The sequence below is a fragment of the Parasteatoda tepidariorum genome, chromosome 7 (assembly GCF_043381705.1).
Source record: "Parasteatoda tepidariorum isolate YZ-2023 chromosome 7, CAS_Ptep_4.0, whole genome shotgun sequence".
Taxonomy (NCBI): Eukaryota; Metazoa; Arthropoda; class Arachnida; order Araneae; family Theridiidae; genus Parasteatoda; species Parasteatoda tepidariorum.
The window spans coordinates 52,593,183-52,621,136 of NC_092210.1; the positions used below are offsets into that span (position 1 = coordinate 52,593,183).

General features: G+C 30.5%; 1 protein-coding gene across 3 annotated transcripts in view; it reads left to right on the top strand.

Moving 5' to 3' along the window:
* Window positions 1-5,764: 5,764 nt before the first annotated feature.
* Window positions 5,765-27,954, top strand: part of LOC107456523 (uncharacterized) — a 59,312-nt gene continuing 37,122 nt past the window's right edge. Inside the window, exon 1 of one of the 3 annotated variants that reach the window (XM_071183439.1) lies at window positions 5,765-5,961. The gene's annotated coding sequence lies outside the window, so the exon portion shown is untranslated. The remainder of the gene's footprint in view (window positions 5,962-27,954) is intronic. The other 2 variants (XM_071183442.1, XR_011637283.1) reach the window with 2 other exon arrangements.

Consider the following 27,954-nt stretch of genomic DNA (forward strand, 5'->3'; position numbering starts at 1 on the left):
AACCATTCGTTTGGTTTGGATATCAATTTTAATTATCAATGCACAAAAGAGAAGGTAAGCATTAGTAATATGGATAAGTACAGCCCGCGACAAAACTAGAGCACACTTTGTATTTTTTTACGAAAATTACAAAATTGACCAATTTTGACGAAAATTAAAATTGACCAATTTTGAACCTTGCAAAAAAAAACACCAGGCACACCCATCTCATTGATCAAGAAGCAGTAAATCTTTAGTTACTTTACTTATTATATCTACTTATGCATAATTACTTATTATTTAATAATAAGGTATTTAAATTTCAATATTAATATATTTTTCATAAAACTATTGTTACACAATGTACTATTACTTTAATAAATGTTTAAAATCATAAAATAAATGCACAAACACAGTATCTAATAGAGTTTTATTTTAATTAGCAGAAAATTACTTTTGTGGGGGTCGATGGAGATTTCGAAAAATTATATAGGGGTCGATGATCAAAAAAGTTTGGCGACCCCTGATTTAGACAAATGTAATATAGAGTGTTCAATGTTTTCTCTTCGCATTTTACTTGAGACTTTTTCTACAATTAGTACCAAAAATGATATAAAGCAATATAAGAAGGAGTCAATTCACCATGAGCACAATTTCTTTAAACTTGAGCATTGATCTGCAAATGCTATCTAAATGTTTAATTAGTGGCAGTTCAAATAATACGAATGCACCTGAGGGAGAAGGATTCGCTCATTGCAAGAGGAAGGTGTGGTATGAGCAATGCGTGTGTGAGATACTGGAATTCCCATGCTTTTTTCTTTTCTTTTTTAAATACGAAAAATAACAAAATATTTGGAGGAAGTAAAAGCTGAAAAAATAAGTTTTAGAGGTAAAGACTTTTTACCACCGAAGGGAGAAAAAAATTAAATAAAGACCTAGAAAGTGTTCTCTCAATTAATAAAAATTATAAAATAAATTAAAATTTTGTATAATAAATTAAAACGTAAATTTAGTTCTATGCAAAATTCTTTTTTATTTCTAATATTAAGTTACAGCAAAAAACAAGGAGAGGGTATTTAATTTTAATTTATAGCCGCCTACCCAATTTTAGGGTTTACGACTACCAATATTCAACTATGTAGTCTTGTAATTTTGATCCCAATCCAGAAGACAAGGGAACTCCTGGATCAAGTATTGGGAGAAATTTGCTTTCATGGTGAACTTTTTGATGGAACTAAACCGCATTTGAGTTACATGTAACTACTACGAGGGTTGCTATTTATATTTCTGGCCTAATAATGAAAAAACAGGCATGTAGGATCGAAATTGGTTTTATTGTTTTTCAAAATATTCTCCATGATGATCAATACACTTTTGCATGCGTTTGAACCAATTTTTAAAGCACTTTTTCCAGTCCGATTGAGGTAACTCCAAAACATGCGTTTTGAATGCATCAACCGCTTCTTCGGGGGACGAAAATCGTTGTCCACGTAATTTATTTTTGATGTGTGGGAATAAGAAAAAGTCATCGGGTGCCAAATCAGGGCTGTACGGCGGATGACCGTCCTGCGTTGCTCTAACGCCACTGTTGCCACATGACCGTTAATGCCGAAGAAACAGGCAATCATTTGTTTCGATGTGCTTCTTCCTCGAACAACTTTTGTTGGTTTTGCCTCGTCTTAGAAGACCGATACAGTTGATTGCTGTTTTGTTGTTTCCGGCTCATATGCATAGATCCATGATTCGTCACCTGTGTGGATGTTATACAATAATAAAGACACCAGTTGAACGTATTTTTCCAACATTTCCTTGCACCAATCGACACGAGCCTTTTTTTGAGCGTTTGTCAGATTATGCGGGATCCAACGCGAACAAATTTTTTTTACGCTCAAATGTTCATGCAATATTTTATTGATGCTAGTCATACTAATGTCCAAAGACGCCTCTATCTCACGGTATGTCACATGACGATCTTGCTTTATCAGTTCACGCACAGCATCGATCTTTTCCGGCACAACAATGGATTTTGGACGACCTGCACGGGATTCGTGTTGGATCGAACATCGATCACGATTAAATTCGTTATACCAATTTTTTACAATGCTGTAGGATGGCGCTTTATCGCTGAATAAAGAATTAAGTTCATCGAAGCACTCTTGTCTTGACAATCCACGTCGAAAGTNTGTGAGATACTGGAATTCCCATGCTTTTTTCTTTTCTTTTTTAAATACGAAAAATAACAAAATATTTGGAGGAAGTAAAAGCTGAAAAAATAAGTTTTAGAGGTAAAGACTTTTTACCACCGAAGGGAGAAAAAATTAAATAAAGACCTAGAAAGTGTTCTCTCAATTAATAAAAATTATAAAATAAATTAAAATTTTGTATAATAAATTAAGACGTAAATTTAGTTCTATGCAAAGTTCTTTTTTATTTCTAAAATTAAGTTAATTACAATTAGAATTATTACAATTTAATTTTATTTTATAGCCGTCTACCCAATTTTTGGGTTTACGACTACCAATATTCAACTATGAAGTCTTGTAATTTTGAACCCAATCCAGAAGACAAGGGAACTCCTGGATCAAGTATTGGGAGAAATTTGCCTTCATGGTGAACTTTTTGATGGAACTAAACCACATTTGAGTTACATGTACTAGAGGATGTACTAGAGGAAGACCACGAGAACCTCCCACGATTAGCACTGTGGTCGGTGCATACTGGATGCGGAATTCGTATTGACCAAGCATCGCTGGGATTTGAATCAAAGAACCATGCAATAATAATTTTTGAAAATATTTATTATTTTATTCAAAAAAATTTTGAATTGTAAGGTATACAAATTTTTGCATCATTTTAAAGAATATAATTTTATATGGCAAAATACAAAATTTGAGCAAAATTGGTCGAATATTTCTTGAGAAATTGAATTCCCAAAAGGTCAGATATTTGAAATTAAATTTCTCAGGAACTATTCGACGGATTTTGCTCAAATTTTGTATCTTGCCTTGTAAAATTATATTCTTTAAAACGAGGCAACATTTTATAGACTTTACGACTCAAAATATTTTAGATCTTTATTAGGTAAAATAATAAATATTTACTAAAAATTATTTTTTCCAGGGAATGATCTTAGGATAAATGAATTTTATAATTGTGTGCTGAAATTTCTCAATCGCTTAAAAAATTCTCGAGCTATCGAGAAATACTCAAGAAGTAAAATTAACATTAAGGGGTCGAAACTTTGGAGCGCCCTCCTTCCCATCATATTTTCCAGCTGGCGGTATTTTGGGGATCAAAAATCCGAATCCGTCACAAAAAAAAGGAGAAAAAGGTATGTTTATTAGGAGAAAATACGTTTTTGTATCTGAATTCGTAATATAAAATATAGTCTGCACTTATTAATTAGTATATTTAAGATCACCCCATCGAAGATTGCGTTCTAGAATGTGACGATCCAATCATTAGATCAAAAGATACTTAGTGTGGTCCGTTTTTTTTTGTTTCTTTTTTGCTTATTGTACTGTATATTAAGGATGAACGAAATAAATTAAGTTTGATTAAATTAATTTAATACTTAATTAATAACTGGTATCTTCAAAAGTGTAGTAATGTTGTGAATTAGAAATATTTAAGCATAGTTGACAACTCTTATGCAGTCGGCAAATTTTTTTATTTACACTCCATTTTCTAATGTCTCTCAAATCTTCTGCATTTTGAAAATGTAAATTTTATTTTTTTTATAACCGGCGTTGAACAGCCCATCCAATTCTGAGTTAACATCTTTCAACAACTCCATAACCTTGTAATTTTGAACTCAACCTAGAAGACAAGGGAACTCCTCGATCAAGCAGTGGAGAAACTTGCCTTCGTAGTGAAGTTTTTGATGGAACTAATTCGCATTTGCGTTATATGGGAGAGAAGAACCTTCCACAGGGTTTCTGACCCATGATTCTTCTACCATTGTCTACTCTATTTTACGTCAGTACAGTGGCCGAGTGCAGAATTTGTATCGAATCTTAGTCACCTCATTGGGATGCAAGCGCTCTATTCCCTGAGCCACCACGGCTCAAATAGAAATTACAATTTTGTACCTACTTAGAACGACGTGCGTAAGAATAGGCTCTCCTGTCTTGCACGGACAATGACGTCTTGAACTTTCGCTGGGTTTCAGCCTGATTAGCATTGTAGGTTATTAAGTAATGCAAAATAAAAGATGTTAAATATTAGATAGTACAAAGAAGACCAATTTTCCATTGAGTTCAGTTTTATTTGAGGTGATTGTGTAAAAACGCTAAATTCTACTTGTGAACACTATATTCCAGTGATGATTTTTTGAATAAGGAATAAAAATTGAAAACGCGTAAAACATTTTGCGTAATAAGTAATTTCTTCTGCAATTTTTTATTTGAATCTTCTGCATTTTTTTTTTTTTTAAATGAGGGTTGTCAGTAAACCTGAATTTTTTTATTTTCAGTTAGTAGTAAGGCCCGGATTTTGATGACATTTGCATTTTTTGCATTTTTCGAAATTTTTTGTCCTTTAGAGCCTTTTTTTAGATTTATAGGGCATTTTTCTTTAAATTTTGGTGCGTATTTTGCATTTTAAAGCAGTTTTTAAGTTTTTTGTAAATTTTTTCCAATTTTTATTATTTTTTTTATCAATTTTTATTATTACACTGGCTTCCAAACAATGAAGAAAATCTCTAGGATTTTAACAGGGAAAGCAACATCTTTTCAAATTTAAGAAGAATTGTCAGTAAGTGAGACCGTCTTTTTCAAGTACGCACCAATAACATCAGTAGACGTTGAAAGAAGCTTCTGCAGGAATGAAAATTTACTTTCAGACAAGAGACGCTCGTTTACATTTCAAATTATCAAAAAACATTTAATAAGCCAATGTAATTCTGACATTTAGAAATATTAGGAGGTGGAAGTTATTATATTCATTAAAGTTTCTATACAAAATGAAAATGCTTTGGTGTCAATATATTTTCCTTTTTTTGTTATTTTAGGATATAAGACACATTTTTCAAACTTTAATGAAAGCAGAATAAGTATTGCATTGCTTTATATTTTTTAAATGACTCGCAATAATTTTAAAGAGTAAAACATTGTTTTAGTTCAATATTTTTACTTTATTTAAGGCATTTTAAGCACAATTTTCGCATTTTTAGAGTATTTTTAAGGGCATTTTTTGCACTTTTTAAAGGCATTTTTTGCACTTTTTAGGGGCATTAGTTGAGATTTTTTAGGTCATCAAATTCCGGGCTCTAGTTAGTAGCCAGTGGCTGGTAGACTCTAATAGCTCAGTAGCCACTTTTTTTGCCCGGTTTAAATTATATATATAAATATATTTCTACGGTTATAAAAAGTTAATTCAACAATAAAAATAGTGTTAATATGTGACAAAATTTAGTTAAGTATACTGATTTGACGTCACCGTGCAAGAAAATTAGTTGCACATTAGAAAGAAAAAAAAGCGTGGTGAAAATGTGACCGGTTGTTTATTTAACTCTCGCCGCTTCTTCTTGTTGACTTGCCACGTGGCGAGTGGTTATTTTCATGTCTAGTTAACAGTTATGTCTTTGCAATTAAACATAATTATTAAAAAAGTAATTTCAGTCTGTTCATGTAAGAAAGCGGATATTTCATCTGCGCCGACTTCCTCACTCGCTGCATCCGTAGTATTTTCTTCCCTCGATCAATTTTCTAAATTTCTAACTGATTAATAATTTTGTGAGAGAAAGGAAGAAAAAAAAAGTAAATAGAAACAGTCCAAGACTTTCGAACTTTGAACTGTGTAGTCCAGCAAAGAGAAGTTCTGTTCTACTTGGTGCGTTGCAGAAAGCGACAGAGGAAGTCGATTTTGGGAAGCGGAAACAAAATGCCTCCTCCAGAAAGTTTAGGCTGAGTGTGCTGGTCATTTTGTTCTTCCGCAATCATACTTAAACCATTCGAGAACGCAAAAAACATCTTCTCATAGGTGAGGATGCATTTTCTTTTAATCCATTATAACGTTCTTATTTGTTTTTTTAAAAATATTGTATGTATATTGTGAGGAAGAAACCGCTATGCTTCTTGTTTTGTTTACTTAACGTGCATACTTTTGAATGTAAACAATAATCTTTGGCAGTGTCTGGCAACAATCACACTTCGAAAGTGTTGTGCAAAATTAACGGTCCTCATCGGTGACAAAATATAACAAATGGCAATTAAAACATTACCGGCCGCTCGCCAATTTTTTCTTCGAAAATGAAATCCATGAGTATTTCATTATTATTTAATAAATGTTGAATTTTTATGAATATATTACTTTATTTATGATAGAATGAAAATTATTTCACGCTTATTTCTTGAAATTTTTCTTAATTTTACGAATGAACTTAGTAATGTATACTACATTTTGAGAAATGCATTACCTTATTAATATCAACATTTATTTTATTTAGATATTAAAATTTTCTTTTTTTTTAATGTGTCTACATATTAAAACAATCAGCACAAGGAATACCGGGAAAGTGTATGCCAGGTAATGGCTCGTTACCTTAAATAAAAATAGTAAATAAATTAAAAACGGTGTGAGAAATACCGAGCAAGTGTGCACATTTCTTTCTGATTATTAACCTGATCGATCCAGTTATTTTTAATTATAAACAGATCTTCTGGTGATGCGATCACATTCCTTTCACTAATTTTGTAAGTTGAAGGGCTATTGACCGGTATTCCTTACACTAGTATTTTTTTTCCAAGTTAAGGGAAATCGCCACATCGCTTGATATTCATTTCCCGTCTCCTGGAACTATTTGCCCATTTTCATATAGCCTTGCTCTCTTTTTAGCATCAGTCTCGTTTAAGAAAGATTTTAAAGTTTATACGTATTTCTTTTGTACTTTTAAAATATAAAGGCTAAGCACCTACTCGTTAACCGTCATAGCTGATGCTTGAGCAGTTTTTTTCAGATCTGTGCTTGTCTTCTTGCTCGCTCATTTCTCCTTTCTCGCTTATTTAGGCCATCTCGGCCTCAGGCACCCCGACCAACCGACAAGACCAGACCTTTCTCGCTCATTTCTTGCGCAAACCACGGATAAAGCGGGAAAAAAATATTTTCATTGGAGCAAATTTATATTCATTGCTTGTGCACAAATTTAAAAGTTTTAAATTGAAAATCCTTAAATATTCAGTTACTAATGTCAGCTTATGTGGTTTGATTTTTATATATTAAATAACAAATGTACTTTTGAGAAGAAATTGGCATTTTGCAAAACAGAAAAATACTTTACAATTATTAGTATATTTTTGGTATAATATTTATTGCTCTTAATGTAAAATCATAATATTTAAATTATAATAACTTCAATGATTTTAAGACGGATAATTGGAAGGCTTTAATGGTTTAAAAAAGGGGGGGAAATCAAAAATAAATTGAATGAAAAAAAAATGGAAAGATTTCTATAGAATAATCCACATGCTATGCTTCATTAAATAATATTTATATATGATGAGCACTTAGCAGTTATAGGTAAAAACGGTTTTAGTTGTAATAGGGATTAACTTTTAAAATCGTTTTCTACTTTTTTAATTTTAAGCTTTTGTTTTGAATGCATACATTAAAAAATAACATGCATTACATGGATAAATTAAAGAAATGTTCATACATTAAAAAGTTCGTAAATTGTGCTGAATTTTAAGAAAATTTTAGTACGTTTGTGTCCATATAGAATTTGATAGATTTTAATTTTAAAACATACCCTTTTTTCCTAATTGCATGAAACTGTATATGAAAATTGTTTCAAAATATTTGAAATTGTTAATTTTCACGTCAAGAAATCGTAAATATAAAAATAGTTTACCTTTTTTGTACCTATTTTTTACTCAGCATTCATGTTTTCTTTAAAAAAAATTTTTTTTTTAATTTTTCTTTTAACTATTTATTTTAAATATCTAATTATTTTAAATTTTTTAGAAAGTAAAAAAATATCGATTAGAAAATTTTTATTAAAAAAAGAATTTTATAACAAAATATAAACAAAATTTAACATATTTTTTCGATAAGAAGTGTATAAATTTTTTTAAAAAAAAAAGAGTACCTTGTATAAAATTTTTTAAAAAATTTTTTAATAAAAACTTTAAGACATGTACTTCAAAAATTTTTTTTTGAAAAAATTAAATATCTGCTGAGAAATCTTTTTTCTTCATATGGCTATATTCATTAAAAATAAATTTTGAAATGAGAAAAAACATTTCCATAAATAACAAAATTTTAAGATCGTTTTCTAAACAGAAATAGCAAAAATTTGAAAATAAGTTTCAATACATTTCTTACCGAAAATATGCATGCTAAGTCTGCATTTTCTGTACACTAGAAATTGAAAATCTTGAGGACTTACAAATGAAGTTAAACTTAATAATAAAATAAAATAAATAATAGCAACGTTTCTTATGTAAATTAAAACGGAAAAAAAAGTTCGATTTTTGTTACAACTAAAGCAAAGAATTTTCGCTTTCGAAGTGGGGGTAATTTTCTGGTGGTGATAGAAGTTTGTTACGAAAGCTATGCGCCCTACGTTATATGTTTTAGGTCTGATAAAATCAGAGTATTTTCTTCTTTTTAAACTACTGAAGAAACATAGCTTTGACATTTTTATTTTGTATTATTATTTTTTTATTTTTGTCTTTGTTAATTTAATTTGCCTGAAAAAGTCATTGGTGATGAATTTTGATTAGAAATAAATTAAAGGGAGATAAAATTTGCTAGCAATATTTCGGAAACAGTTTTGGAGAGGACACAACTTGAAAAATTCACTTAGGAGTGAAACATAGTTGTATAACTTTAAAGTTTGCTCGCCTCAAAATGACAAAGCACACCAGAAGGCCGATTTCGAGAAAAAAGTGTTTGAAAATTTAGACATACTTTACATACTACTAGTTAAATCTTCTCCGATAACAGCTCAGTGGTCTAATTCCTGGAAACCTGACTAACAATGAGACGGAGCCGGCAGTCTTAGGGGATAGAGCATTCACCTTCCATTGAGGTGAACCGGGTTCGAATCCCAGAGATGGCTGGTCGATACGAATTTTGTACCCTGCTTGCACCGACTAAAATATCTTTAAAAGTAGAGGGATCATGAGTTAGAGTCCCCTTGTTGTCAGGCTAACCGTGGGAGGATTTTGTGCTTTTCCTCTCTATGTAACGTAAATGCCGGTTAGTTTCATCAAAAAGTCCTCCACGAAGGCAATTTTCTCACAATATTTGATCAAGAAATTCCCTGGCCTTCGGGATCGGGTTTAAAATTACTATATACACTGAAGAGCCATTACATTATGACCACCCTCCATCTATAACAATGGGCTCTCCCTGGTTTTCATGGTTTCTCACGCAGGAACAATGTTTTCACGGGACACATTATGACCCATAATCCTCATCGAACAATCCCTGACGTCTGTAAGCTACTTGAACATAGTTGCAGACCAGGTTCACCCATTCATGGCAACAGTTTTTCCTGCGGGGGATGGTGTTTACCAACAGGATAATGCACCATGTCCTAAGGGTCGAATCGTCATNAACAACGAGACGCTTAGGATTTCAATCAAGCACTTGACTGTGTTTTCTATAGAATTTTTTTATAATTAAATTTTTACTCTTTACAAATAGTATTAATTTTATTTTATTTTGTTTACTGAATTTTTAATTCTTAAATATTACTTGACATTTAAATTACAGTAGTTTTCTTTTGCTTTTTTTAAATGAATATCTTTATGTTCACAAATGGTAATAAATTGTTTTATTATTATTATTTTTTTGTTATTAGATATTACTTGACATTTAAATTCCAGTTATTGTTAAATCCGTTGATGAAAATAATGCAAACAGTGGTTATAATACTTAAAAAGTTAGGTTTTCCTCCTCCAAAATGTACTAATATGGTGTAACTTTGTGGCTTTTTTTTTTTTCGTAAGCAGTTAAACATATCTAATGCAGTGTTTACGGAACTCTGCATAGTCAATTGAGCAAAATAGAGAAATAATCCTTGTGATGACTATTTTAAAATAAAAACTACAACTCGTCAATTTTTATTAAATTGATAAGATATGATTTGTGCAGATCTAAACTCTTAAAATATCGAGAAATATTTTTGAATGTTAATGAAGTATGTTTTTAAGTAGATCTACTTCAAAAACATTCTTCAAGTTATTTTTTATCAACTGCGTAAGGTGCCAAATAATTTTTTGTTTTCAATTGTTTCATGATGATTACAATTCAGGTTATAGTAACAAAATACATAGTATTGACAGAGCTCATTCTAGACAGAAAAAAGGGCAGGGTGCAAAAGTTTAAAAAAAGGGCATTATTATTCTAAAAAGGCAATAATTTCTTTCTATGGGCTTTACACGTTCTATTAAAAAACATTGTCAGTTAGTAAAAGAAAAAATAATATTTTTATTTTACAAAAAGTAGCAAAGCAATCATATTAATTACTAATTTTTATTAATAAATTAACATATATATCGAGTTAATGAGCTAATTTGATTAGTAATTTGCTTAAAATTCATGCATATATTAATAAAATAATAAATGTATGTTTTTAAGTGTCTCTAGTTATGATTTAATAATTAAAAGATTAATAATAATTATGATTTAATGATAGTGGAAGTAACTGCAAACTTTCAAAGACAAGTGCAACAATGGGGTGTGATTGCTATTTTTCCTTTCCCATATAAATCTATGTATTGACAGCAATGACAAACTAAATAAAAAGAGTTGAAAATAACAAAAGTATAAGAAATCCATTGTAGAGTTTGGGGGACAAATAAAGAAAGGTTGAGGAAAGAAAGGGCAAAAAGGGTATGGAGTGTATTACATCAGGGCACTAATTTACATTAGGGGCAACAGGGTGGATTCTTTTGACTAAAAGGGCAGCAGAATGCTGCGCCCTGTTTACCCTGCCTAGAAAGAGCTCTGGTATTAGTTAATAAAAAATTAACTATTTAATTATTGCAAACACTATAACTATATAAATATTATTACCTGAATCAATATTATTAAATCGAAAGATTAGATCATTTCTGCAGTGTATACATCAAGCAATGTGTAATGATTTGAAAAGTACAATAAATAAAACAAAAATAAAATTTTTACTATTTGTTAACAACAACAAAAAATGGAAAGAAAAACAGTCCACCGCATGGTTCGAACCCCAGTCGACTCCTTCACACTGACATTATCAAGGTGAATATTTAATAGTATAAGTATGCTTGATATTTCGAATGTATTTCTCTTAAAATTAGCTGGATAATGCACTACAATATTTTAAGGGGTTAACACCCTTCATGAATACTAAAGGAAGAAAACAACGTGGATAAAGAACAAATAAAGTACAGAAATAGAAATAGTATAGTTTTGGTTATTTAAACTAGAACCTTCCTCAGTGCTTAAGAACCAAATGATGATCATCACATGGTAATTATCATTTTGTGTTTAGACACTGCGTCCATGCAGCACAAGGAATATCCTATTTTTTTTCTTGAGGCTTTACTGCTGTAGAAACTTTTCGTGACAAATTTTGTTTTTCCTCCAGTGATATTTAAAATTAAAAGTTCAGAGAAGAGACAAACCTAGTGCGCGAACCGTAAAGCTTAAGATTCTGAATATATTTTTTTTAATGAAAACAAATTATTGCTCGATTACTTCTTCTCTGTGTAATCTTGAGTTATATTGGTATTTCGAAACTCCCCCCCCCGTATTTGAAACTTCATGGTTTACCTGAATTCACTTTTTATATTCTTTAAATTCTATGTTCTTTATTGTAGACGAAAAAGAATTTGCTATGAAGGTATTCGCCTGCGTCCTCTTAATGTAAACTACTCATTAAAAAGTGCTATGTCCTTAGGCGTACTCTCTCCCTCTCAGTTACAAGCGCTCCGGAAGAAATATGAGTAGTTTGCCTGGTTATAAAATAGAAAATAAAATTATATTTGGCGAAGTAAATTCTGCTTGTGGCAGTCTGGAAAATATTGAAATTGCAATCCAGCACAAAGCTGCAATTAAATTTCAAGTTCTCTAATCATTCAGAAATAGGACAAAATTTCTATTGGCGATAAATGTTTTGTGATAATGTCCCGATAAATTCTGCGTGTGGAGTTAAAAAAACATTCATAACTTATATTGTCGACTCCCGGTGGCTGAGTGGTAACGCTTCGCGCTTCCGTGCCACAGGTCCTGACTTCCATCCTCGGGCCGGGCAAGGTTGACTTAGCCTTTCATCCCTTCAGTGGATCGATAAATGAGTACCAAGCATGCTTGGGAACTAAACACTGGGAGTTCCACGTTCGGCTGACCACCTAACCAGAACATCTGCTTTTACACCCCAGAGCCCACGGTCAAGAAAATTGAGATGCGCAGAGTAGACCTTGGCCCTCTATGGGCTGTCGCGCCACTGAGTTTAGTTTAACTTATATTGTCATCCAAGGCAAATCTCGAAATAAGATAAATAAGAGTGCTCTAACTACTTGGAAGGTTACATGAATTCTAGTTGACGATAAATTTCTTTTTGACGATAATATCGTGATAAATTTTACTCCGGAAACGATCGAAATTTACAATATCTTTTAGTCAGAAGTTTCCAGAATTCCCATAGAGATTTGAGCTTTCAAGCTAGTCGGAAAGTGATCGAAATTTCGATTACAAGATTCCATCGTTGCAGACATGAAAGCAAGTTATTGAAAACGCATTAATAACAAAGTGGGCAAATTTTTTTTAAACAAAAGGAATCTACTTGAAATTTAAATAATTTATTGATGGATTCCATATATTCCTTAGAAAGTGAGAAAGATAAATAAACTAATTATAAAATAAATCCTTTGTATATTCAGGAAACTTTACATTCACATATTCCGTTTTCATAACTTTGTGAGTTATGTTAAAACATTGAAAGATAGCTATCTTAGCCGATTTTAACATTCTTCATTTTCAGTTTAAATATTTGAATAAAATATTAAAAGAAATATCTGAAGTATGAATGGAAGGGAAATAACTTTTAAAAAGTAAAAGTAACTTTTAAAAAGTAATACCTTGAATTTAGAAAAACAAGAACTGCCTGAAGGGTGTCGAAAAATTCATGCAAAATAGGCAGCCTAGGATTATTAAAAATGGAATGCTATAAGAAAGTACAGCTGATTTTTATTGTTGAGAAAATATTTTGAGCATTGCTGTGTTATTTCACGTTTTGCTGATCAAAATTGACGGTCCAGTTCATATGATTTAACACTGTTTAGACTTGTGGATTTTTCAAAGTCTAAGACTAAAAATCCCAACGTCACCTACGCTTTAACCCCTTAACGATCAGTTAATTTTCAAGAAAACGTTTATAACAGTGCCTATTTTTTTAAATTTGGATTTGTATTACATATTTGATTAGTTCTAACATCTGGTTTAAAATACTCTATCTACAATTACCTTAAAAATATCCTGGTACTGCCATCTGGTTTGTAAAAGGAGAAATGAAATGTTTTCCGGACAAAAGAAATGAATTAGTTTAATTCTTATTGGCGCGTTACTACTGAACACTCCAGCCCGTCAATATCAGGGGAGTGAGAAATAGAGGGCGAAACCTCACCCAGTCATTTTCACGGGAGCGAGAAGGAAGGAGTTAAAGAATGATATTGAGTATTGTATTAATAAAACTGAACCACATTTAATTAAAATCGCATTATGTTTCACATTATTCAGCCACATTTATGTAAAACTACATTGCCTTTTATTATTCAGCCACATTTATTTAAAACCATATTATGCCTCATATTATTCAGTCACATTTATGAAAATCAAAATTATGTTTCATATTATTTAGCCACATTAATGTAAAACTACATAATGTCTCATTGAGAAATGCGAAAAGATTTTAAATTCCAGAGTCCTTGTTTAGTACCCCTTTGTTGCCCTTCTGCTTTTTCTCAAAAAAGTATCTAAAACTTTATTCCTGTAATGAAACGTCAAAAATGTGTCAAAATTTTTCAAAAGCTTTTCATTTAGTACCAAAATGATTTCCAAAGATTTTTCTGTCCGCATTAACACTTATTACCGTTCATAACTTATATTTTTCGGGGTTTGAAAAAGTCCTTGAAAGAGGATATTTTGCACTCCGTGTGTTAGAATGTACTAATATTAACTAAAATACAAAGCGTGTTATCTTCAAGTAAACATATATTATTTTTTTTTTATCAATGGAATTGGATATTTGACTGTCAAGAAATAGATAATTGTTGCAATCTGAAAAATGTGTCCCCAAGAGTTTCGTTAGGAAAATGGACAAAAATGTGAATCATTTACTCTTATTAATATTTATTTTGTGTTTTCGCTCCATTTCTGGATGTAAACTGTAAACTTTTTGTACAGTTATTCTAGAGAAATCACTTAGGCTACAGAAATCAGTTAATCTATAAATTATTTAGCTAATTTGCAGATTAACTAGGGTGATCCGGGAAAATGATAATTTTCTTTTCCTTTTTGAAATTACTTAGGTAACCCGCAAACTACCTAGATAATCTGCACATTACCAATTAGAAACTAATTATTAATTAGGGTGTTCCTTTGAAATGCCATTTTTTTTCCTTTTTGAAATTACTTAGGTAACCTGCAAACTACCTAAATAATATGCACATTACCTATTAGAAACTAATTATTAATTAGGGTGTTCCTTTGAAATGCCATTTTTTTTCCTTTTTGAAATTACTTAGGTAACCAGCAAACTACCTAAATAATCTGCAAATTACCTATTAGAAACTAATTATTATTTAGGGTGTTCATTTGAAATGCCATTTTTTTTCCTTTTTGAAATTACTTAGGTAACCAGGAAACTACCTAGATAATCTGAACATTACCTATTAGAAACTAATTATTAAGTAAAGTGATCAGTTGAAATGCCATTTTTTTCCTTTTGAAATTTCTTAGGTAACCTGAAAACTACTCAGATAATCAGCACATTACCTATTAGAAACTAATTATTAACTAGGGTGATCCGTGAAAATGTCAATTTTTTTCTTTCTTTTTGAAATGACTTAGGTAACCTGCAAACTACCTAGATAATCTGCACATTACCTACTCGAAACTAATTATTAATTAGGGTGTTCCTTTGAAATGCCATTTTTTCCCCCTTTTTGAAATTACTAAGGTAACCTGCAAACTACCTAGATGAACTGCACATTACCTATTCGAAACTAATTATGAGTAAGCATAAGATCTATGTTCGAACATCAGCAACGTTTCTGCATCCCTAAATCAACATAACTTTATTTATTTTATGCTTTTTTAGAAAATCAGTTACTACAACAAAACAATCATTACAATTGATGGAATCAGTCATCAAACACTTTAAAAATATATAACAACGAATCAAGAGTATAAAATCTTATTACAATTAAGGAAATTAATATAAGATCATTTATTTATTTTATGTACTGTGGCGTAACTACCACTAAGAAAGTTTAACATCATTCACTAGTATATAAAGCATGCTAACTTGATTCTATCATGGGGTACCTTTTCATAGATGACGGTTGACATGGTCGCCAGAATGAGAGAAACAAGACTTTGATCTTTAACGATTCGAGGACCATTAGGAGCATATTACACAGGTAAATTGCAAAAAACTCGTGATTTTCCTCAATTTACTTAGGTAATGTGCTGGTTAATGCACTATACTTTACAGCGCTTACCGTATGTTCTAGATTAATGCACTATACGATATTTTAATCCACATTATTCTTCAAGTTTCAATTTTAAATTTCGAAGCATTAAATGATATATTTATATTTTGCCAAGAATGGTACAATCTAAAAAAATTATTATTTAGCATGAACACAATACAAGTTATCAATATTTTTTGATAGATATTAGCCTGAAAAAGATTTTCATAGTCTTCGACATTTAAGTTCATAATTTTTTTTTTGCTTGTCACATTCTGGATAATCAGAGTTAAAATTTCCTTTGACAGTAATTATAACGAAATATGGAATAAACTTGGAGGTCCCGTTCCCAGCTCACTGCCGCCCACCAACTTCCATGATTACTTCATATTAATTTTTGTTTTTTGGCCATAGAAAAATTAAACTACAAATAAAGCGTATTTATTTCAGAGATCTCAAAATGTTATATTCTATTAACACAGATTTAGTTCTCAATTCTGTTGGAATCATGGGCGTATCGTCGGAGGGGGGGAGGGGGCACGTGCCCTCTCAATAATTTTGTAAACAATTTTTTCTGAATTTGCTTATTACTTTAAAAAAAACACAGAAAAAATATTTTTCATTTAATAAAAAAATTAGAGTTTTTGACAGTTTAGATAGTTTGTTAATAATTTAACGAAATATTAACGTTTCATAGCGTTAAACAACTTTGTGGACTTTTATATTCCTATAAAGTATAATTTTTTAGATAAAATGTGATAATATACATATGATCAAATTTTAGTAAAAACTACTGGCAATTAGGGTGCCGGTACTTTTTACCAGAACATGTTACTGAAAAAAAAACTGATATATCGTAATTTTTACTGTAAATATTACCATAAAATCACTGCATCAATCTTCATTAAATAAATATTGCTATACAAATTATGACATAAATTATTTATGTAAAAATTGATTTTACGGATGATACACCCAAAGCGCCGGTACTTTACATCGCAATTTTTTACCGTGCAGGGAAAAACCGTTATAGCTTATATAGATTTTAAGCTGATGACAGCAAAATTTCTGGATCTTCCTTGTTAACTACCATATGATTTATCTGACCAATAAGAATGCACCGACTATAATTAGACATGGTTTTAGACTATTTTTGTTTTATGTCACATAAACTCGAAAAAATGCTTTTATAGATAGCACTCACTTACCCGGCATATGGATAGTAACGATTAGGATATTGATTCCTTTATAGTAATTCAAACTTAAATAAGGAGTTGTTACTGCGAATTCGTAATTTCCTTGGGAAATTCTACTAACATTTTAAGACGCATTCTATCAACAGGAATTCGCAGTATCTGTATTAAAGTTTGATTGATATTGCTACAAAAATTGAATTATTTTAGTTTGATAACACGATTTATCTTTCGACTTCAAAGACCAGGTTGGGTTTCTTATCATGCCAAAGCTATAGGCTCACTATATATTCAGCATTTAACTTAGTACTAGTTAGAATATTTCACCTAGTTAGTTGTTTTTGGAATGCGATAAGTTTTAGAATTTTAAACTAAGGGCATTTGAATGCTAGTGAAAGAGAAGCACTCGCGCAGCAAAATTATTAACTTTAATGTGTCATCAAATTAGACCTGGATTTTTATGACATATACATTTTGTTTTTTAATTTCACAGCATTTTTGTGGGTTTTAATAATATTTTTTTTTTCATTTTAGGCTTTTTTTTTAAGTTCTAGGATATGGGTTATATTTTAAGAGTTTTTCTACATTGAGTAAATGTCGGTTTTATAAAATGTTTATGATATTTTTTCCTTTTATCATGAAATCCTCAAAATCCCCTACGATCTTGATTACTCTATGTGTTGTTTTTCACCCCACTTAACATTTATATCTATACATGCTGCCACTGATAACATTGGATATAATTTATACAAACTTTATATCAAAAAATAGTTTCTGATTTTTATCGTGCCAGTTCGTAAATAAAATTCAAGGGTTTTATTTTAGGCATTTCTTTCACCAAGTTCCAAGTAAACGGACTTACAGTTATAATTGAAATAGACTTAAAGCTTGAAAGTCCTTTTTTTTAAAATAATTAAAAAATAGAGGAAAAAACGGCTGTATTGTAAAACGCATGTTTTTTCTTTTACAAGAATATTTTTTTTCTAAAGTTTCAGACGGTCAAAACTAAAGCTCATCACATATCAATTTAAATATGGCAATTATTTTTGCGTCAAGCGAGAACCACGGCTTTAACCATATTTTTTATTCTTCCTCCATGTAAGCTATTTAGAGATCACTTATGGTTGACCTTTTCATACAAAGCCAAAATTTCTTTACGATGTAAATTAATAAGTTACAGCTTTAGTATGGGGAAAAACTAATAATAGATTTAGAATTTTTTTTAAAATTTGATTAAAAAAAAATAATACAAAAATTTTTACATTATGAAATTTTCTTTTTTTTTTTTACTACATTCAAGCACGTGCTTATAAAGTAAACAACTCGAAAGAAATCAATACATTTTTCAACAATAATGAATAAATAGTTAATATTTAAAGCAAAATAAGTGAGAAAAGTGGCATTGCAATAGCTTTAGAACAAATTGGAATTTTGGAAAAAAGATTTGTGTTAAATTGCCATCTCCAGCACATCGAATTTCAACTTTGCAGTTGCTTTTCTGCAGGCTGAAGTAAAGATACGCATGCTATTTTTTGTTACAAGTTCAGCAGCTAAAAACTCTCGAAATAACTAAAAAAAATTTATTCCATCGTATTTTTCTATTTCCCATCATAATTTTAAGCTCATACTTCTAATAGTTTTTTCTCAGAAAAATAAAATGTAATGTAAAGTTAAGTAAAACGAAAAAAGAATTTGTGAAAAAGAAGTCTTAATTGCAATAACTTTCGAACAAATTATAATTTTTTTTAAAAAGAAAAACCTCATGTTAATTTCATAAATAAATATGGATTTTTCAGAGCGTTTAAGTTTTTAATTAAAGTTTAACAGTTTTTATTCCAACTTAAAGTTGCAACCCTTTAATGATTTTTTAAATTACTATAACATTTTTGTTACATATCATTAAAAAAGAATTCTCATTGTCAGAAAAATCATATGATGTAACTAAAGTGATAGACAAACAAGATCCAAATATCAGCCTAAAATTTTTGACTGTTTCCAGCTGCCACGACATTTAAATTTAAGTCCATTTTAATTGCAACTAATGAACTAGTAATTTTTTTAAAAATTATTATTATTTAAATCTGGTTTTTAGACCGTCTGATATCTTGTGAGATTCAATTGTTTTTTGCTTCTTCTTCCTCTTGTAAAAATTAAGGCTGGGTAATGAATTTGGACACGAGTAGTTTAATTTCAGACTAATATTGCAGTAAATGTTTCACGATTCCCAGAGTCTTACTCAAAATTTTCAGTTAAAGTTACAGTGAGAAGTCGTGAAATAGAGAGTTAGATTGAGATGGTGAGCAAACTAGTCTTAATATCAATTAATATTATGTCCTACAAAATAATATTTGAATTGTGAGTATGTGTGTATCAAGCTCGTCTGTGTCAAATGTGAAAAAGTTCCCTATATCTTTAAAGAATTTCAGGCATGTAGATAGCTGTCTCTCCTTTGGGTCAAATGTGAAAAGAATTCCCTAAATCTTTACAGAATTTTCGACATGTAGATAGCTGTCTCACCTTTGGGTCAAATGTGAGAAGAATTCCCTAAATCTTTACAGAATTTTCGGCATGTAGATAGCTGTCTCTCCTTTGGGTCAAATGTGAAAAGAATTTCCTAAATCTTTACAGAATTTCAGGCATGTAGATAGCTGTCTTTCCTTTGGGTCAAATGTGAAAAGAATTCCCTAAATCTTTACAGAATTTTAGGCATGTAAATAGCTGTCCCTAGTCTGGGTCAAATGTGAAAAGAATTTCCTAAATCTTTATAGAATTTTAGGCATGTAGATAGCTGTCCCTCCTTTGGGTCAAATGTGAAAAAGTTCCCTAAATCTTTACAGAATTTCAGGCATGTAGATAGCTGTCCCTAGTCTGGGTCAAACGTGAAAAAGTTCACTAAATCTTTAAAAATTGCAGCCATGTAAATAGCTGTCCCTCCTCTGAATCAATTGTGAAAAAAATCCCTAAACTTTTAAAATTATGATATAACTTAAATACTGTTAACGGATCCGCTAATTTTATGTGAAATTCAAAAGTGATGTTATAGAAAAGAAAATTTGACCATGCAAGACATGACCAGTTAATCTGTTTAACGTTTTGTTTATTCATCAAGTTCAGTATAACCCAATTAAATGTTAGTCTAATAAACAAAGTTCAGCAGGCAAAGTTGCTTGTTCAAACGCTTTAGTTTGGATTAAGATAAGAGCTCAGTCAAATGATGGCATCTTTTTGCAAAACTAAAATTATTTCCACCCCTCTTGACCTTATCGGAATTCTTATCTGTTCCCAGGGAATCTAATTTCATATCGCAAACACATCGAGCAATATCGTCACATTACTCGTCGTGAGAGATCGTTAAAAGAGAGTTGTTTCGATTTAAGAGTAAATTTTTTTATTCAGTATAAGAGATGGACTTTTTAAAAGAGGATGAAAAGAGGGAATTTGTAAACTTAGCGCAAACTGTTTTATGATCTAAAAAGAAAAATAATAATAAAAAGCTATGTGTAGACTCCCTTTAATATTGTTGTATTTTTTAAAAATAAAATACGAGTAGCACATATTGAAAAAATAGTTGAAAATGAAATTTCAAATGATAAAAAAGCATCGAAAAATGGAACTGTAACTGAGGGGAAAAAACGGGACAAAATTAATTTCGAAAATGCATTAAAAAATAAATCCGAAAAGAATTGAAAAAAGGCAAAAAATTTAAGTCACATAAAAAAAATTAGCATTGGCAAATTTAACATAAAATTAGGTTGAATAACTGAAAGAATAAAAAAAAGCGTTGAAAAATTGAAGTAAAAAAATGTCAAAAACTTGAAATTCTTATCGTTGAAAAATTGAAGTAAAAAAATGTCAAAAACTTGAAATTCTTATCTAAAAATATATTTCTCTTATGTGGCCCCATAAACTCGGATATTTCTCTATCTATTGGCACCACTGTAGTTATTATTTAGTTTAGGTTATCTTAAATAATAATTTAAGTAGTGTTAAAAAATTAGTTATACGTTAAGCATTTATTTAGATTAATTTTATTAGGCTGTTTTTAAGCATTAGTTTAAATAGTGTTAAATATTTAATTTTACGTTAAATATTTGTTTAGAATAATTGTGAATTTTTATAGAAATAAAAACTCAGTTGCGAAATAATTATTTAGATTTATTTGTGATTTTTTTTAAAAATGGATGTAAAAATTCTAAACATGAACGTTGCTATGGCGTACTAATATGCTCATAATAATTATTGGTGATGAAGCTTGCCATTTTCGAGCAATAGCATACATATATTATTCTATACTCAAGTTATGACTGGATATTTAAGAGAGGAAGTAGTACGGCACGTAATAAAGCATTGGGATCAGTTTTCTATCTTATCTCACGGCAGATAGGGAATAATTTTAATACTTCTGTACTGTAAAAACTGAATACTCAAATATTACGAAACTTTCTTCGTTTTTGACGAAATCGTTTCCTGGTATAAGCTCCAAGCGAATATTTCGTCAAAGTGATGAAACAACTATCGTCACTTCTTCAAGGAAACGAATTCCGTCAAAATTAAAGAAATATATCGTCATTCTATTTTTAAAAAAAAATTCAAAGTGCATAATTTATTTACCTTCAAATAATTACTGTATCATGGACATTATACAGATGATACAACACAACAAGGGCAGATAGAACAGAGATATAAATTACTCTCGTGCTGGAAGAGGGTTGCGAACCTCGTGTCTTCCTGGCACGAGGTCAACTTCTTGACCACCATATAGTCGACCTGCTCAATTAGCCACTTTACTTTCGATTGTCTAGTCTTTATTCTAGTTTCATCGCTCTAGTTAACAATCCCCTCAATGCCATGCATTCAAGTTAAGTAAACATTTTCGTCATATATCTGAGAGTCCGCGTTTCGTCCCAAATTATGTGATTTTGTGACGAAATAATTCCAGAATTAACGAAATACTACTCAACGATTGCTGAATTGTCAAAAGTGAGAGTTTCATATCTGAAAGTGTGCTGCTTATATATATATGTAGGCAGCACACTTCCATATTGGGATGACGGTGGTTCATGATGGTTCCAACATTTGATTTCTAAGAAAATATGATGGAAATTTCTGATGGGTCCAACATGAACAAACCATCAAAACAAGTTGCTGATCTTATGTTGGACCATCATAAATCTGTCCGAATTCCTACCTTGGGGTGATGGTTACGTATGTTGGTTACTACCAAAGATTATTTTGGTCTATCAATGGAAAACCGTCAAAAATTTTGACTTCGGATGTCCCCGAACTCATGCTTACGGCAATTTACGTGGTCTAATGGCTGCCAGACAGATTTTAAATTGTTACTAAAATTCAATACATACTTTTAAGAAATGCGTACATCTCTTGAAAATAGTTAAAATTGAAATATCAAAGTACTTCTCCGCGGGCAACAGCTAGACCAGAGGTCACCAAAGTGGTCTATATAGACCCCCAGGGGTCTATTTAACATAAGTAGGGGTTGATCTGAGTCAGGGGGTCGACCCGAACCGGAAGGGTCGATTGGTCGAAGGATTATCAGTATTTTTCAGATATGTGACAATTAGAAATAAAAGAAGAAGACTTGGAAATATATACAGGTAATTTTCAAAAATTGGGTGACGATTTTAAACTGCGTTTTGTTGATTTGGAAAACAGTGACATCCCTGATTGGATTATTGTGCCATTTTCTGCTCAAATTGAAAACGTGGACATCATCCTGCAAGATGAGCTTACTGAATTACTAAGGGGATTTGAAGCAAAGACGCTTTTTAAAAATTTAACAATAAGCAAATTTTGGACAAATATAAATATAATGCAAAAATATGTAAGACTTTACGAAATAGCTCAGCCATTTATGATAGCATTTCCAAGTTCCTATATGGTTGAAGCCGGTTTCAGTCACGTAAATTCAATCTTAACTAAGAACAGAAATAAATTAAATGTGGAGTTTCGAGGGGATTTAAGATTAAAATTGACCAATTTTGAACCCAATATAACGAACCTTGCAGAAAAAAAAACACCAGGCACACCCATGTCATTGATTAAGAAGCAATAAATCCGTAGTTACTTTACTTATTATTTCTACTTACTTATAATTACTTATTATTTCATAAATATTAAGGTATTTATATTTCAACATTAATATATTTTTCATAAAACTATTGTTACACTATGTACTATTACTTTAATAAATGTTCAAAATCATAAAATAAATGTACAAACACAGTATCTAATAGAGTTTTATTTTAATTAACAGAAAATTACTTTTATGGGGATCGATGGAGATATCGAAAAATTATGTAGGGGTCGATGATCAAAAAAGTTTGGCAACCCTTGAGCTAGACGGTGAAATAGTTTGGTTAATAAATTGAGTGAAACTAATTAAGGTGTTAGGATTAGAGGAGGGGTTGAAAAATTGTAACATTTAAATACAGTTGTGATATGCATCAGGTTTGGACATCATTAAAGTTTATATATTGTACAAGATAATTTCGCTGGTTATGAAAAGCAGCAAGTTTAAAATAAATATCGTATCTCGAGTGAATCAGCTCGTAGGAAAAAGAAAATATGAACTATTATTGAGTGTTTAAATTTAGAAATAATATTAAATAAAGTTCAGAAGCAATGTGCTCCTAGGAATGATTGCTAACGATTTCACGTTAAGATTCATAAAAAAATATTAAAATACAAATACATGCTTAGATAGGATTACAAATTTTTAATTTTGTATTTTGTCTTCTTCTTTACTCTATTACAGCAACGATGAGCTTTGTTTGCGTCTTCGCGATCTTCTCCACGTGATGGACTGAATGGTAAAAAATAATAAGCTAAGCAAAAAGAAAAACATCCCCACTTTTAATATGTGAATTTTTTGATCCTTCTGTTGCGATGACAGCAGGAAATCGCTCTCTCAACAAAATACTCTGAGAAATGAAGGGTCAAATTTTGCAGGCAACGGCTACTCTCTATTTCATAAACATTAACACCCAACAGTTCCTCATCTGTTCAAGAACTGGGCTTTTAAGTGCCTCTTTGTGAAAACTATTAAGTGGTTTTTTATTTTTTAATGTATGTTACGTGACTGAAATCAGGAAGCAGAGTATTGGTCAATGTCAATTAGCACTTAATAAATTTTTTTTGAATATGAAACACATTTTGTTTGTAGTTATTGCATATTACTTGCATTGCATGAACGTCTACGGCATGCAATGCATGGACGCATCATTAACATCCTTTTTCATTCGAACACTAACTAGAAATTGTTTTTCAGGCAATCAATTTTTAATCTTCTAAAAATATTTGACCTTTTCAATAATGTGCATTTATTTAATTTCACAAAACCAGAAACTAAAGGTTAGTTTTAATTCTTCAGGAACTCATTTAAAATTTTTAAAAATTATTAAATCTTTAAAAATAGCATAAAGAGCAATACTAATAATAGAATTAAGAACAATTTTACACTTAAGTAATTATGAGAAAATTTGATATAAAAATTTTTTCACATCAAAACGTACAATTTAGATTAGATTCAAATTTACGTATGGAAAAAAAAAACTCTATAGGAAAAATTTTGAGTAATTTATGATATTCTTTTGCATTACTTATTTCTATTCAAAAATTTAACATGTTACGTATGATAATATTTAGCGTAATTTGATTCACTATATGCAGAGTTATTTAGTTAGTTAATGATCTTTTTTATTGGACTGCTATATTGATTTTTATTACATAACCTGTTATTATCATTTTCAAAATAGTGCCTCACTTTTGAAACTAATAATAACGTTGAATTATGCTATATGCTGTAGCCTTAATACTAAACCAAGTTCATATTATCGCGCAAATTAACTATTCTTGAATTTGACCACACGATAATGGGGATCAAGAAGAACGAAAAATTAATTAAATGTCTTAATGACATTATGGCAATTTTGCACGGCATTAAATGTGATATTACGATTTAACATTAAATCAAATTAACTGGAAGTATTTATTAAATGATATAAAATATTTTGCATTTGTTACAAAAAAAAAGATAACAATGATGATAAATACAATATATTTAGTATAATTTTTATCTGAAAGCGTATAAAAGGATTAAGGAAAATAGTTAACAAATTTAAAATGTAAATCTTAAAGATTAGATTTATTCTTTATTGTTTCTTTAACGCCTCCTGTTCTAAAGGATCAGATTAAACTATACACTGTATGTAAAAAATTTTACTCTGTAACTGTCACCTTTTTTACTATTGAGGTAACTAAATGCATTTTAAAGAACAGAATTGTAGTTATCTAGCAAAACATTTTGTAAAATTTACAAAATAACAATTGGTTGAAAGAATTAAGGCGAATATATTTCAAAATATTTACTCATTTTTTAAACGGAATGATTTTGCAATGAAGTCACAAACTAATTCTTATGGGTATGAAAATATGTGTTGTCAGTAAACAAACAAACGTAAAATGAATAAATAGATAAATAAACCTGCAACAGTAAAATATAAGAATCGTGACTACATGCACTGTGCAAATTTTAGTTTAGCTTAACACCAAAATATGGGGGCAACTATAGACCAAAAATTTTCACGTATATATACAATATAAGTTATTTTCTGTTTCTTAAATGGTCTCTGTAAACTGTTTAATGTATACCTTGGAAATCAGATTTAATTTTCTTTTTGCGTTTTCTTAGCAATCTCTGTATCTTGATTAATTTTTAAAGCTAGCAGTGATAACTTCTGCCTATATTCGACAAGATACCATAATCGAATACAAATCTGCCCGAGTATCATCAAAATGATCTCAAACAAACACCAGAAAACAGCTGATCCACCGTTCAGGTTGTGTTGTGTGTCAATTTTTAAAGAAAAAAAAAAAGATTTCCCGGTCAATACAGAGATAGTAGTGGGACCGGAGGCCACAACGATAGGATATCGAGCATTCATCAGGATACAGTGATAATTTTCGAAAGCGCTTCCAACATCTTGTGTGAAACGTTATCATATTGCATAAAATTTATTCTTTGAGTTTTGATATTAAATGCAGCGTACTAAGTTGTTTTACCGCTTTTTGGAACATGAATTGGATTTAAAAGTATTGTTGGTGCGTTCAGATTGAATTTTTCTGGTGAAATATTATCGGCTCTAGGTCTCGATTTCCCTGACTTTCTCCGGCTAGTCACTTATCTCTCACAAGCTTGGAATAATATTTTAAAATCTTCAGAGTGTTGGAGTTTTGTTCGGATTAATTTTTTTTAATGGAATATTATATTTTCTTATCATTGGTATGTTTCTTCGGCTTATCCATTATCTAGTATAGGCATGGAATAACATTTGAAGATTTTATTAGTATCGGTGATGTGTTGGATTAAATTTTACTGAACAAATATTACTGGCTCTCTGGAAAATGGTTTGCCATGTTCCTTGATTAGCCACGCTACCCAGACACTGATCAATTACATATTTTTGGAACAGTAACTTATAATCTTATTAAAAAAAGACAGCGTTTATCCAGATTAAATTTCGGCATTGAATATTATTTACTACGAAAAATGGTGGCATGATTTCTCCGATGGGTGAGATCTGCTTTCTGACTGGCCAAATTCATCCCATGCTTTTGGAACAGTAACTTATTACCTTCGTATTATCGGTGATGCTGCCGGACAGAATTCTAATGAATAAATATTATTGGCTCTGGACAATGGTGTGACATGATTTGTCCGATTGGTGGGCTCCATTCTCCGACTGGTTACCAATTTATCCCATGTTTTTTTAGCAGTAACTTAGTATCTTCGCATTGTCAGTGGATTGAATATTATTGACTCTGGACAATGGTATGGCAGGAGTTTGGAGACTGGTGAGATCCATTCTCTAACTAGCCACGCAATCTAGTCACTAATTTATCCCATGCTTTTAGAATATCTTAGTATCCTCTAGTTTATAAGTAATGTATTCGGATTTTATTTAAGTAACTGAATATACTGTTACTGTTGGACAACGGTTTGAAATGATTTCCTCTACCGGTGGAGTTCATTCTTCCATTTATTCACACAATTCAGCCACTAATCTAATCTAGAACAATAGTTTAACATTTTATTATTGGAGATGTGTTCGGATTAAATTTTAGTGAATGAACTGCCTCTGGACAATGATAGTTCTACTGGCTGTAGACAATGAAGTGGCACGATTTTCCCGACTGGCCGGCTAGCCAAACTATCTAGTTTAAGTTTTATCATTTTCTTCAATTACTAAAGAAAATGTGTTTTCTCTCATTAAATCAAAAAATTTCTCTCAATGGCGTGCATACATTTCATTAATGGCTAAAAATGCTTGACTATACTTACTTCCGAATATTTCAGAGTCCCAAAACTTATTAATGATCATTTTTCTCTGAACTACTTTGGTTCAAGTGACTATGGCGCTCATCGATTCGGCGATGAAGTTGATGCAATGATTATAAGGTTGCTACATAAAAAAAATAATAAAAAAAATGAAAATTGAAAAAGATGAATGTTGAGTCTTTATTGACATTTGGAAATCGGGGAAATGTAAGTTGAAAAGCTTCATTTTTGTTACTTAATTTATAATATATTATGGTCTAACAGAATAAAACAAATCTGTTATTCAATCACTAATTTTATAGTTAATGCCCAAAAATAGTTTAAAAGGGTTTTGGTTAATCAGTTTATTTTAACAATTGTAGCCAAAACACTGCATGCGATATAGTCTTGGGAAATTCAATACAATATGGTAAAACATTAAGCAAAAGTTTAGTTATTTACAAGACATTGTTTCGATTTTTTCTCCTGAAATTAAGAAGCTTTTGTTCAGTTTTCTATCAAAATTAAATTGTTTACTAAACATATATTGTACTTTTTTTCTCCATTTTTTAGAAATTTTTGTTAGGCTTTCAGCAACATTTGAACTTTTTATCATAAGCAAATTCGTTGGATTTTCTTTGAGTTTTAGAGGTAATCATTTAATTTAAAACTGTTCGCTAAACATTCAATGGATTTATTATTATTATTGAATTTTAAGGGATTTTGGTTTGGTTTTCAAAGTTTCATAGTTATTATTAGTTTTTTT